A 13,209-nucleotide genomic window follows, 5' to 3' on the forward strand; every position below is an offset into this window, starting at 1 on the left:
ATCAATATATATCAAACAATAAAATAATTCTCAAACTACTTGCAGAATAGCTTCTTTTCAATCAACAAATCCATGAATTGTTTCAGCTCTATTTTGCGAAGTTTAAATTTGCGTATCAAATTTAAAATCAGCACTTGAAGCCCAGTGTTGTACCATGTTAAAAAACCTCAGGGAGAACAGCAATGTAATTAAGCACCGAGCATTTAAGATCCAACATGACACATTTCTCACGTTTTATTGATTTATACATATCCAAGAAGATGAGGATCATTTGGGTATTTGAACGGAAAAGCTAGAAATGCATCAATGTATCAGTCAGCAAATAAGATGACACTTGCCAGTGGGCATTAGCTGATGTTATCTGTTTGGCTGCATAAAATTTTGCTCACTAAATGCTGTGTATTTGCAGTTGGACTAAGACATCAGTATCTAACACACCCAGCTGTTGCTTCAGAGAAGAAGACACCGGCTGGACATGAGTCTGGTATGATTCAAGAGGCCATTGGGTGCTGTGTTTTTTATACTTAAGATTTTTTTACCCAGCACAAGAGAGGGGATAAGTAACAACAGAAACAACATAAACAATCACAAAAAACATCAGTATCTGCACCAGATATCAGCCAAATTGTCATTGACTTCTACCCATAATTTATCTCATTTTAGTTGAGAAAATAGAGCTGCAAGAACTAGTAGATCGACAGATTTTTCTGCATTTTTCAAGCAAAAAAAAAAATTTTTTTCTTATTTCAAACTTCTCAAATGTCAGGAATTTAAAAAATGTCAGAAGATGGTGTAAAATGTTGATCAGTGTTTCCCAAAGACCAAGATGACGTCCTCAAATGTCTTGTTTTGTCCACAACCCAAAGATATTCAATTTACTGTCATAAAGGAGTAAAGAAACCAAAAATATTTAGAAGAAGCTGGAACCAAAAAAGTTGGACTTTTTTTTCCTTAAAAAATTACTCAAACTAGGTAATTGATTATCAAAATAGCTGGCAATTAATTTTATAATTGATTAATAACTGATTAACCATTGCAGCTTTAGAGAAATTGCTGCATTTCTCTGATTTATCATTGTACATGGAATATTCCTGACTGCTGGTCAGACTACATAAGCAATCTGAAGGTATCACCTGGCCTTCAGGAAGGTTTTTCATTAAGTTTTGGACATCTTTTAGACTAAACAATAAATCAACTGAATTAGAAAATAATTAGTGGATGAATCAATAAAGAAAATAAATAAAGAAGAAGATATGAAGTCTGGGTGAATCAATTACCAAGGCTCAGCAAGAAAAAAAATCTTCAGGACACTTTGAATATAGGTTAATGCGGTCAGCGTCCAGAGAAGAACAAAGGAAATGAAACAGGACAAGACACTGGACAATTTGATGAAGGTAAATTTGAGTTAACGTTGCCTTCAGAGAACAACTGGAAGTTGATTGAGACTACGCTCTACAAAGACTTCTCATCAACTTCAAAGACCGTCCTCGTTTCCAGAGAGGAGAAGCGGAGGACAGGGATGGAAATAAAACAGACCAGCACAGCTACATTTTCCAAATTGACTCGTGATAAACACACAATATCCCAAGGATGATTTTTAACCATTATTCTGAATGCAGTAGTGACGTTACATCTACACGAGCCCAACAAACAGGAGTAGACAACAAAGGAAACAGAAAGAGAAAAAGACCTCTGTTTTGGGGAGGATGAACAGTCTGGAGCAGCTGCAAGATGACAGCGTCTAGCAAACACTGAAACGACGTCTGTGCATTGAGATAATTGGACTTAAGGGCCGGGGACTCTGAGTCAAGAAGTTTAGCAAAAAGCAATTCTCTGTCTGCGTCTCCCCACTCTCCCAAAACCCTCCTCCTCTACTACTCACTGATCTGACTTCAACATTCAGGCACATTATGACACTATTTCCCAGAAAAACTATTTTGAGCCTTTATACCCACAAATTCAAACAGCAGAACTCACAAATACAAAAAGGAAGCTTTCCCAGTAGTCTTCAGACGAAAATGAAAGTCCTGATTGTAGTGCTCGGAGACTGTACTGACAGTTTTAGGGGCTGTTTATGTTCAAGTTCAGTTCATTAATAAAAAAGGAAATTTACTTGGTCAGTGGGTGAAAATATACGAGATAAAACACCACTGCATTAGAGAACAATAAAAACCAAGGACCTTTTAAGCAAATGGTGCTCAAAATCGACTTTTGCCCCATAAAACTTTTAATTCAAAGAATGACTCATCTACAACAAGTAGTTCCAACCAAGTGATCTGATTGGTCAACTAGACACTTGGAACGTGATCAAATGAGCATGACAGCACACTGTGCTCATCACTAAAAATATCACACTGCCATTTAATTCATGGTGCTGTTAGACTGCTGCTAGACCACCTCATTAAAGGACCAGCATGGAGGATTTAGTGGCATCTACTGGTAAGCTTGCAGCATCACCCTCCCCTTCCAAGTGTGTAGGAGAAGATACAATGGTCATGAAATTGGTGCACAAAGCAAAAGCCCATATCTCGAGTCTGTGTTTGGTTTGTCCGTCCAACAAAGTTGTTAGGCCTAGTGGCAAGTATCTTTTGACGGGGGCCAGCAGGCGAATGTCTTTTTGTTGATGGGAGCTGAGCGCCGGCCAGCCACAGACTGATGGCAGCATGAAGGAAATAACGGCCCTAGTTTTCTGTGACAACATAATCATGGCCCTACATGAAGTCAGTGCTAAAAGCTGATAGAGAAAATATACAAATATACATCTCTCTCTGAAAATAACATTCCTAGATGCCACCGAGATTGCAACAGATTGAGGGAAAACCAACCATTCTGGGCTACTGTAATAACATTTTGTACAACATGGTGATACTCATGGAAGGGGACCCATACTCTCTGTAGATATCAAGAGCTCATTTTAAGGTAACAAAAAACGCAACAATTCTTATTTATTTTCAGGTGAATGCACACTAATGAAAACATATACTATACTAACATATACTGAACCTTTAATACGTGCTTCCTTTGTGTGTAGCAAGCCAGAGAGAAACCAATTTTGTGTAAAAATGTTGTTTTTGAAAGGCTAAACAAACAAAACAAATATGTACTGAAGCAGAATATTTCGTTTGGTAAATTATGCTGTGAATTTCAAATTTGTCCATGGAATTTTTTTTCAACAGATATCTAAGAACAAGACTGAGCTAGCAAGGCAGTTTAGTGTTTGTGTATGTGGTATTTATTCAGTTTGAGAAATCCAACAATCTCTTCAAAGCATTAACATTAGCGCAAGCTGGCTGCTGACTCAACAGCGACTATAAATCGTCTCTGTTGCCGGTTATTGCTAAGGTTCAGACTATTTGCTGGAGTAGTAAACTAGGTTTCATTACATAGGAGTTCTACTGATGTAACTGATTATTTTCAAGGTATGAGTCAGACCCTGTGTGTTTCCAGGGAAACTGAGATAACAAGCAAAAAGTCATCATTGTGTATTGGCAATATTACACTTGAGGGTTAACTTTGCTGTCATTAGCACTTCAATGTGGCATATGGACTTCATCACCGTCAAGCCAATAACAATGGTAAAGGTCACCCTCATGTAAGATTGCTTAATCAGACAATAAACACACTGATACATTCAAGGTTCATCAAAAAGTAGAGCACTGCTAGTATGAAATACAAAAACATAGCTATGGAAAATGAAAATAAATGCAGACTGCATGTATTATATTCCCTCCAGCTGCACCAAATCCTGAACAAGGTACAGAACGCACACACCGACACAGCCCGAGTCCCAGTGGACCTTGTTAAAGCCAGTGAGGCTGAAAAAGATCACTGAAATTCTTAAGCAACAGTGCAGATACTTCACAGCTTTGGGACCCACCAGGTCAGTAACATAACCTTCATTAGAAATTACTCAGCAAGAGGTCAGAGAGAAAATAAGGCAGGGCAAACAAAGTGCTACAACAGAAATGTAGTGGGAGATAAACATTCATTAATATTCAAAAAAAAAAACTAAGTAATCTTCTGACATTCTTAAAGTGACGCTTCAATCAAACTCTTATGTGTATCAAATGCTCGTCCCTGTAGTGGCTTTAAAACATTTGCAGTTGTAGTCTAAAGATGAGCTCATTTGCTGGTGCTTACAGAGGAATCAAATCATCAACCAGGTAAAGAGCAGATGATCACCTACAGCTGTACTCAACATCACAACACAACTGGAAGATTTAAACCATCACCTGAGTCTAAAAAAGGCAGAATTTACTTCAAGTCTGCTGTATTGGATTACTTAAAAAAAGGTGTTGCATTTATCACACTGACTCACTTATATAGGGTGTGGAAATATTACGTTATAATATTTAGCTCTTGCTGGTTTAGTGGTGCTTCATTGGCAATGAATGAATTGTCCTCTGTAGTGATATTTCTACCATATGGCTGAAAGCAGAGGACAATAAATATGGCAAGTTTGTCACCTTTCATCAAAGAGTATTCTTACATTTGCACAGTGGTGATTGATTTTGTATAAGGCATTTTATTTGTGCTATTTTGTACACCATTAAACCATTATAAAATGTTTATTTTAAAGGGGCCAGTGCTGTGTTCATTGTGAGTAATAATGAACAGTATCTTTTATATTTAACTGTAACTTTATTCATTCAGTGCTGCACATCCATGTTGTTTAGGTTGTTCTACTTTTGCTGCTACTATCGTTGCTACCTGCATGCAGCATGTATGGTACACTGTAAAAGATCACGTTTTGGACATTGCCAACAAAATATTTGATCACAATTCAACATGGCAATTCAGAAAAGGTGACCAACAGTAGACCACTTTTGACCATTCCATTATTAGAGATCTGGCCATTATTAGGACTGAATATTATTAGTGTCTGGCCCACGGCAGCCTGATCTCATCTCATCTGGTCTCCCATGAAAAATAATTACCCAACCCTGCCTTAGCCAAAATGATTGCATAAATGCTTAACTAAACTTTGAGCAACATGCTGTAGAGAGAGAAGTGTGATAAGTAATATAGATTTTGAATGTCTGAACGGTACTGACCAATCAAAAAAGCTGCTGAAAGTTAAAGAAGCAGCAGTATTGCATAAGTGAGTCATGTTGTGGGCTGTGTATTTCTTCCTTCATGGGAGAAGAATATTTATTTCACAGTTTGAACATGATGTTTTTAGGTGGCTACGTTAAGAAAAGTGCATCAGTGTATTATTAACAGCTCAGTTGTTTAAGAGAGAGGGAAGAAGACAATGTTGAACTGGTACCGGTATGGACAGATACTCAAGGTATTGTTACCCATATTGGACTTGGGAAAATGGTGTCAAGCATCCCTAATTTGACTCTCAGCTCTGAGTGAACAAAGAGGCATTTTGAGCATAAAAAACTTATCCACAAGTTGTATTTTGTAGGGAAATGTGTAAAGCACAAATGAATCTGAGCAAATAAAAACCCCTTCTGTTTGCTTAGAGAATTCATTTTTTGAAGATACATTAATGGTTTCTATACTGTTTTTACATTGCACAGACTTTTGACACTATTTATACTACACATACTGTTTATCCTGTCTTTATACTGTGCATGCTGTTTTTTTAATCTGGTTTATACTGAACATACTATTCTTATATTGTTTAAGCCTTGTCTACTTCAGTCATCCTGTTCTCGTTTCTTAAAAGCTAAGAATTTCATTGTGCTGTGTTTATTTTTGAATATGACAATAAAGCCTTTGAAAACCTTGGTTATAATGCTTCAAGTGTTACTGACAATTATTGAGTTGGCCAATAAGCTGCTGATTATCTGGCAGAAGTTAGCTGGCAACGTACCTAACTTAAAAAGGGAAATTTAAAAAGATACAGAGTACCAGGTATGTAAACTGTGTAAAATACATACTGTGGTTTTCCCTCATAACACTCTACCAGCATTTCCTTACGTCACTGTGAGGGCAAAAAACTCAGAGATGAAAAAGTTGGTTTGCAGATAAAACAAAACTGACACAGACTTGGCAAGTGCTGGGATGCAGTAGTGGCATTTTCTTTTGCTGATTTTTTTTGCAAATTTGGTTAAAATTTGTGCTACGTTTGGACGGAAACCTGGCGAGTGTAACACTGTCAGGTGGAGTGAGCATGTAGGAAAACTTGTTAGAGCAGAGAGCAAAGATGTCGAAAGAGCAAGAGAGACACTGAACAAGTGTCCGAGGGTTTGGCGGCACACAGAGCAGAAACATGTACAGAGGGCAAAAGTGTAACTGTGTGAGAGTGGTTATCAGAGAGCACTTGTGTGGATAATAGCAAATAGGATAATATATTAACACAAAAAACAGATGTTTGTTTACTTAAATCATTCTTTGACAATTCCTCTGCAAGTCTGTGCAGCTAAAATGATGTGATGTGCTCTAAATATCCCACCATGTGTGCAACAGAAATGAGACGCAAATAAAATTCCATGTTGTTGTTTATCTCACAGTGTAAGAAAGTGGTTGTCTTAGCAATGTAGATTCTCTGTCATGTGGTGATAAGAAATCATTTGTGAGGAAGCTTCCAGAATCTCTGGCCCACTGACTGACATCCCACAGCCACAATGACTCTAATGACATGCTTTAAGCACCACTTACCAGGGAAGGCTTGAGAACGACTGACACAGTGTGAAGCACTTTCAGATGCCAGAGACACAGGCCAAGCTTCACTCTCCATGTATCACCTTCTCTGTTCAGAAGTGCTGTGCACTCCCGGCATTCCCAGCATTCCTTGGTGAGGAGGCATGTAAGGAGAAAGGAACTACTGCACCTGCTCCAAATGCTCTCAATAACACCGCAGCCTGAAAACCTTTTTTCAACCTCGTGTTGAGCAGCACTCTCGAATGCTGTCCGCCTACCCTCTCCCCTTCTAGATATAAGGAGAAACTGTCGGAGGAGGAAGGACGAAGGCTTCCCTCAGACTTCTTAAGCTCCTTGCCTGCTGTGTCTAATGTTTCTCTCTCCAAGAGAAATAACCTTCCGTTTAAAGGAAATGTTTTAAACTTAACTACTTTCCAAACATTTCCAAAACCCAATCAATTTTGGTGCATAGAAGCAACAGCAGCTCCATTTTGGTCAGAAAATGACAGCCATGAATCTTTCTCTGCATTCATCTTCAGCCACCACGTTTTCATGTCTCTGCTATTAGGCTGCCTCGCCACTGAATGCCTGACTCAACATATGCTCGACCTCAAACAGAAATCATGTGAATCCTACGTGCTAATATTTCAAAACAGTTGCCATGGACAGTTAAATCCCCCCACAGAGACCAACAGGTTTGACGGTGGATGAGATGTGCACTTAGAAATCTGCCAGAGGAAGTACTGCTGTCAGACAACCTCTGCTGCAATGCTTTGGGGCAGATTCATTTGTAGAAACTTGATCACTCTCAAAGGAAAATACTACACCACAGCAGCAGGAGTATTAAACACAAGCACTGTGCACAGCTAATTCCAGAACATGGAGTGGTTCATCGCAACAAAACCAAAAGCACAAACAAACCAGAACTATTTCCAGCTACTAAAATGTTGCCTCGTGAGGCAGCTGGATTTGCGAGATCACGTGAGAATCCATCTTGCCAGACTTCAAGTTATCCATTTGTGCCCGCACCAAACGTGGTGCAGCCAGTCAGCATCCTAGGAGGGACTACTGGCAGCTACAGGTGTGGGACAACGAGAAGCATCCATGAAAACACTGATCTGATTGGTTAAAGTTAACCAGCCTGAGACGTGATAGACAGATTCAGTGCTAACCACTGCACCACCACCATAGATTTTTGTATATATTTGTACATTTGTGACATATTAATAAAATCTAATTAATTCCTGTGACCAGTCCTGACTACTGTAGATATATCTTCAGCTTCCGAAGTCCTTTTTATGAGCAGCATTCATAAGGGGTGGGTGTGTGTGTTACTGGAGTCCAGAATGGTAGGCAAAAATGAAAATATTATTTTTTTTTTATAATGTGAAAGACAATTATGTTAGAAGCTTTTATTTGCAACTGAAACCACTTTAAACCTGATAAACAGCAAAAATCTATTTAGGAGGCAGGAAATGAATAAAAGCAGCCAAACTCAGGCAACAAGTGCTGCCAGTTTGGATGGCTGTGATCAATGTTTATAAGAGAGCAACTCTTAAGAGCATTGCATGTTTTCTGTACTGGACTGAACACACATGGATACATGCCACTTTTAGAACTGCCAATAATACCCTCCAGAGAATATTATGGCACTGGTCTGATGAAAGAGATATCCAATGAGTGGTGACTGAAGGCTGAGGGGAGCACAGTGCTTCATGTTCAGCTCTAAAAGAATTAAAAAGTGTTTTTGGTTTAGTTGAAATTGTTTTTTTTTTGTTTTGTTTTTTGTAGTAAATAATTTATCCACAAGGAATACACGGCTGAATGACTTTCTCTCTTTGAAAATAAAGCTGTTCAAATTTTCAAGTGTGATTCTGCTAAAATAAACCATGTGTTAAGAAGCAGTTATGTATGTTGTATATAGTGGTAAGTGTGTCTCACATGCTTGTCACAGAAGAGTTTCTTTTGGTGCTTTGGAACTATGATCCACAAATTATATTATTACATATCATAATATAATTATAAATATTGTGAGATAAGTTGAATAATTGTTAGTTTTAAGGGTTTGACTTGCTTTTACATGCAAGATCTTCTATTGGTTGATCAGTAAGGTAAAGTGTGACAAGTCTTCTTTCCTTTCTATCTGAAAATATGTTCCTGAGTTCGCCTATGTTGACAGGAATTCATTAACTGTGAACATGAATCATGACTCTGGCAACTCACTTGCCTGATGAAAAGTTAAATTATTAAACTATTTTGAAAATGTATTAATTGCTGAAGTAATTTTAGGGGGAAGTTAATCTGGTCACTCACTTGCCTGATCGGGCAAGGAAAAAAAAAATATTAAACCATTCTGACAATGGATTAATTGTCAGTGTAATTCTTCATGCAAAAATGACAAAAATGATTCTACTTTCAGCCCTTGACCTGAATATCTTTTTGACTGGGACAGACATTTTTCACTTTTATCTGACATTTTACAGAAATTGAAAGCCTAGACTAAACATGACAATTAACTTTAGTCTTTGTTGTAATTTTGTATCCACTAATAAATAAAACAATTTATTAGGGGAAGTAAAAACTGACCCAAGGAAAATAGATTTCTGACCCACTTGCCTGATAAGGCAGGTGAAAAAAGCATTGACGTTGAACCCTGTAATGAGTTTGATTTACAGCCTCAAGGAATGTTTGAGCTTTAATCCAGACAGAAGATTTACTTTAAAAGAGTCACAGATTGATAACAGTGCCGGCTGCGTCTTTCTTGCTCTGGGAGATATACTAGCACATGAACAGTGGCAAATCTAGGCCAAGCTATCCAATATCTTTAGTAAAAACTTATTTTCGGGTGGATGTTGCTGTAATGTCAGAGTTTCTACTCGCTGCCTCCGGCTGAAGCTGTGACAGCAGAATTTGTGAGGGTGAAATTCAAGCTTGGTTTCGGGGTCGCTAAAGACGTTCAGTCAATGACGGGGAATGTCTTTGTTAACCTGCAGAGCTGCAGGGAAGTGGAGATAAATCAAGCTACAGGGTTTCTCCAGGGTTCACCAAGTTCAATTCAAGACTTTGCAAGTACTTTTGAATACTATTATAGAATGCTATTTAAAGGTACAGTTCACCCCTAAATAAAAAATACATACCACCCCCCAGCCCATAGAGATATTTATCCATCTAGATTATTTTGGTGTGAGTTGGAGAGTTTTTGAGAAATCGAATGCAGAGACGTTTGTCTTTTCTACAGTATAATGACTATAATGACTAAAGAAATGATATTTACACCATGTTTTCAGCCTGAATTTTCACTGTAGATTCTTAGCTTGGAGCCACGTTCACATGCACATGCACAACATCTGAACTGGGTGTGTGTGGTGTGACAGTGTGCAAATGGCATGTCAGGGCTTTAAGAGACTTGGATTACAACAGGCGAGCAATATGGAGGCATTTTGTTTTGGGTTTTTTTCCTGGTTGTTTTTTCCATTTGAAAACTGGTCACCGTTCACTTCCATTGATTGGGAGATTGTACAACGCTGTTTTCCTGTGAAACTCCAGCAGAGTTTTGGGGACTAACAAAATAAACCCGACCTTCAATCGGCAGGAGGGTGAGTAGATAATGACTGAATTTTCATTGCTGAGTGAACCCTTTAATACCTGTACTGGAAAACTAGTAGGGACAATATACATGTCAGAAAACTGCTGGATTGATAAACCAATTAAAAAATGAGAACACTAGCCTATTGTCTATGCCTAAGTCAATGAGCTTCCCAGCTAGTGTACCTTAAAGTAGTAAATGTCTGCTGGAGCTGACTCAAACTCCACTTTTAGATTATAGGTGTAACATCTCAGCCGACAATCGCATACAGAAGCATCAACTAAACTCTGACCCTAAGACAACTACCCTAGACTGAATCAAATGCGTTTTTTTAAAACTTTTCAAGAGCTGCAGATACCATGAGGCAAAGAGCACAGTCTCTTCATGTTTTCTATTGTTTGAAACTTCAGAGTCTCTCTTTGTTGCTTCGTGGCTTAGAAGGTATAAAAGGCAGATGCTTGTTACCCCTTGTCTTCGTTGGCTATGCAACAAGATTAACATGTCAGAAGCACAACAGCAGCACCTCTGTCATCCCTACTGTACTGCTGTGCAACCAAAAGTTAAACACAGAGCTCACAGCCCAAAAAAACAAGCATGTAGTTATGTGTACAAGTGAAAACAAAAAAGATTTGAGGCATAAAAAGATGCTTAGGGTTACAGGTATACACAGACTAACGTGGCAGGGGTAGATAGCTGGGAAGTGTAGCAATGCCCATTTTAAGAGAAGTAATCAAATTAGGTGGTACATTTACTGAAGCTTAATGTCAGTTCTATGACTTAGAAAAATGACAAAAAAGAAACCTTGGCTATGGCCTGGTTATTATCCTCACTCTGCATGCTTTTGTATGTCTGTACATATTGATAAAAGATGCTTTTTTCACCAAGGCAGAAGGTGCCACTCTGTTTAATTTTTGATTTTTGAAAGACCAAGAGAGTGGCAAGTCTTTTTTTTACATAATCAATCTAAATAATCCCCTAAACACCAACTCTAGACCAACAACTCTGCAGTTGTTTGAGTGTTTTTATACCACAATTAGCATGTACTTCTTCTTTAAACACCGGTAAACCTGCTAAAGAATGGGCGATCAACTCCTTTCCCATTGCCAGTAGACCCAATGGTCAGTAGAAAGCAGCACGGAGGCTTACGGTGGTCACTTTTTAAAAATCTTCTACTTCAGTACCTCTTTAAAACTCAATGCAGACTAATTTGGAGAGATATTCGTGCGCTGTCTGAATGGATATGAATGATATTAGTGACTGAGATGAGTTGCAGAAGTTACTGACGAAGGCAAAAAGCTTTCATTGCATCGTGCCGGAAAAAGGATGAAAATGACTATGTCCACTAGAGTTTGGCAATGAGAAACATCACGATGGACAATGTTGTTGTGGGAGATGTTTTTGACTGTATTAGGAAAGCTTTACCATAGCAAAAAAATCTGTCTAGGGAGAAACGTCAGTAGCTCACCACTAAGGAAGGTAAGCTAAGAGACCAATAGCGTAAATAATAACTGCACGATTTTAAGAAACATCGCTGCCACCAACGTAACCAAGCATCTTGGGTTTGCATAACTGGAGACATCATTCGCAATGACAAGCAGAAAAACCTTCTTTTATTTTCTCTCCCAAAACTGAATTTCGCCGACAGCTCCTGCCTTATTGCAACTCTGAAGGGACACACTACCTCAATACAGAAGGCTTTTAAATCACAATTCCAGGATGGCAGAAGGCTCACTAGTTGATGACTGTCAGCCATCACAATGCACTGTCCTTCAGCCCAACCCCAGTGTCCACCTGGGTTTCATGTTTCCATCACTGCCAATTAGAGCCGGAGCCAATAAATACCCGAGACTACTTCAGAGTCATGTGACCTGGGAACAAATGCTGATTGTACCCTTTCCCACTGAAGACAAAAGCCAGATGTTAGTGGGTTACTTGTCCAGTGGGAAGGGGGCTTTAAAGAAATGACAGACAGCTGATGAACAGAGTCGTCAGAAGCTGCCAGTTAAACTTTAAAGCAACAAAAACATACCATTGTTTTAATCCCATCACCTAAAAACTGATACTGAAATGAGGCCCGCAGGATTCTGGGATGTAAAGCAGTCTGTCCCGTCAGTCTGTGAAGCTAAAGCCGCTACAGAGCAGAGCTGACAGCAGGAAGCATTTGGGGCTGAGAGTCTGATATCAAAACATTGTCAGATGTGATTTATTTACTTGTCAGCTCACCAAAACTGGCCAAATGTGTAGCTGTTGTGAATCTCATAATTATATTTAAATGTTTCTGAGTAATGCCCAGCATATCACTACTGTAATAACTTAATAAATGTAGACTTAACTGTTCGGTTTTATCCATAACACCAGAAGTTTTCTTTTCTCTGGCTGACTGCTGAAAACAACAAGCAGCTGTGTTATTTGACATGATTCTTTTAATGGTTTGCTATACTCTTTAGTACAATCTTATCCTGTAATGAAAATGACATCATAATTCAAATGACAATCATAACTTTAAACACAAATGACAATTAGATAAGTTAGGGTGGTATCTATTTTTTCATACCTTCCTGACATTTTACTGGGATATACCATAAATGAGGTAATAGAAGTAATATATGGCATTGTCTAGTGAACAATGTTGTGTGTCTTGCTAGGTTTAAATATTTCTGGCCCATTGAATAATGCTGTGGTTCCCAAACTGGGGGGCAGGCCCCTCTGAGGGGTTGCAGAGCCACTGCAGGGGCATAGAAGACCAGGGGAGAAATAAAAAGTTACACAAATTTGAATAAATATGATCTATTTAGGGGAAATAAAAACACAAGAGTTTGCTGATTCTATCTTGCAAATCTTTATTTCACTAAAGTTCAACTTTTGAATTTTAACTTTTTTTTAATCAGTTCCATCCCCAAGTATTGTTAATGGGGCCTGAACTTTTGTTTTTTGGCTTCTGTAAAGAGGGGCATGCCAGAAAAAGTTTGGGAACTGCTGAGTTAACAAACATAAGCAACCTTACTCTAAAGGACCAGATGACACTTGTT

At 38.5% G+C, this 13,209-nt stretch overlaps 1 protein-coding gene across 4 annotated transcripts in view; it reads right to left on the minus strand.

The window, feature by feature from the left end:
• Positions 1-13,209, minus strand: part of arhgap32b (Rho GTPase activating protein 32b) — a 168,635-nt gene that overhangs the window by 98,114 nt on the left and 57,312 nt on the right. The window lies entirely within an intron of this gene.

Source organism: Lutjanus erythropterus, chromosome 11, assembly GCF_056507025.1.
Source record: "Lutjanus erythropterus isolate fLutEry1 chromosome 11, fLutEry1.hap2, whole genome shotgun sequence".
NCBI lineage: Eukaryota > Metazoa > Chordata > Actinopteri > Lutjaniformes > Lutjanidae > Lutjanus > Lutjanus erythropterus.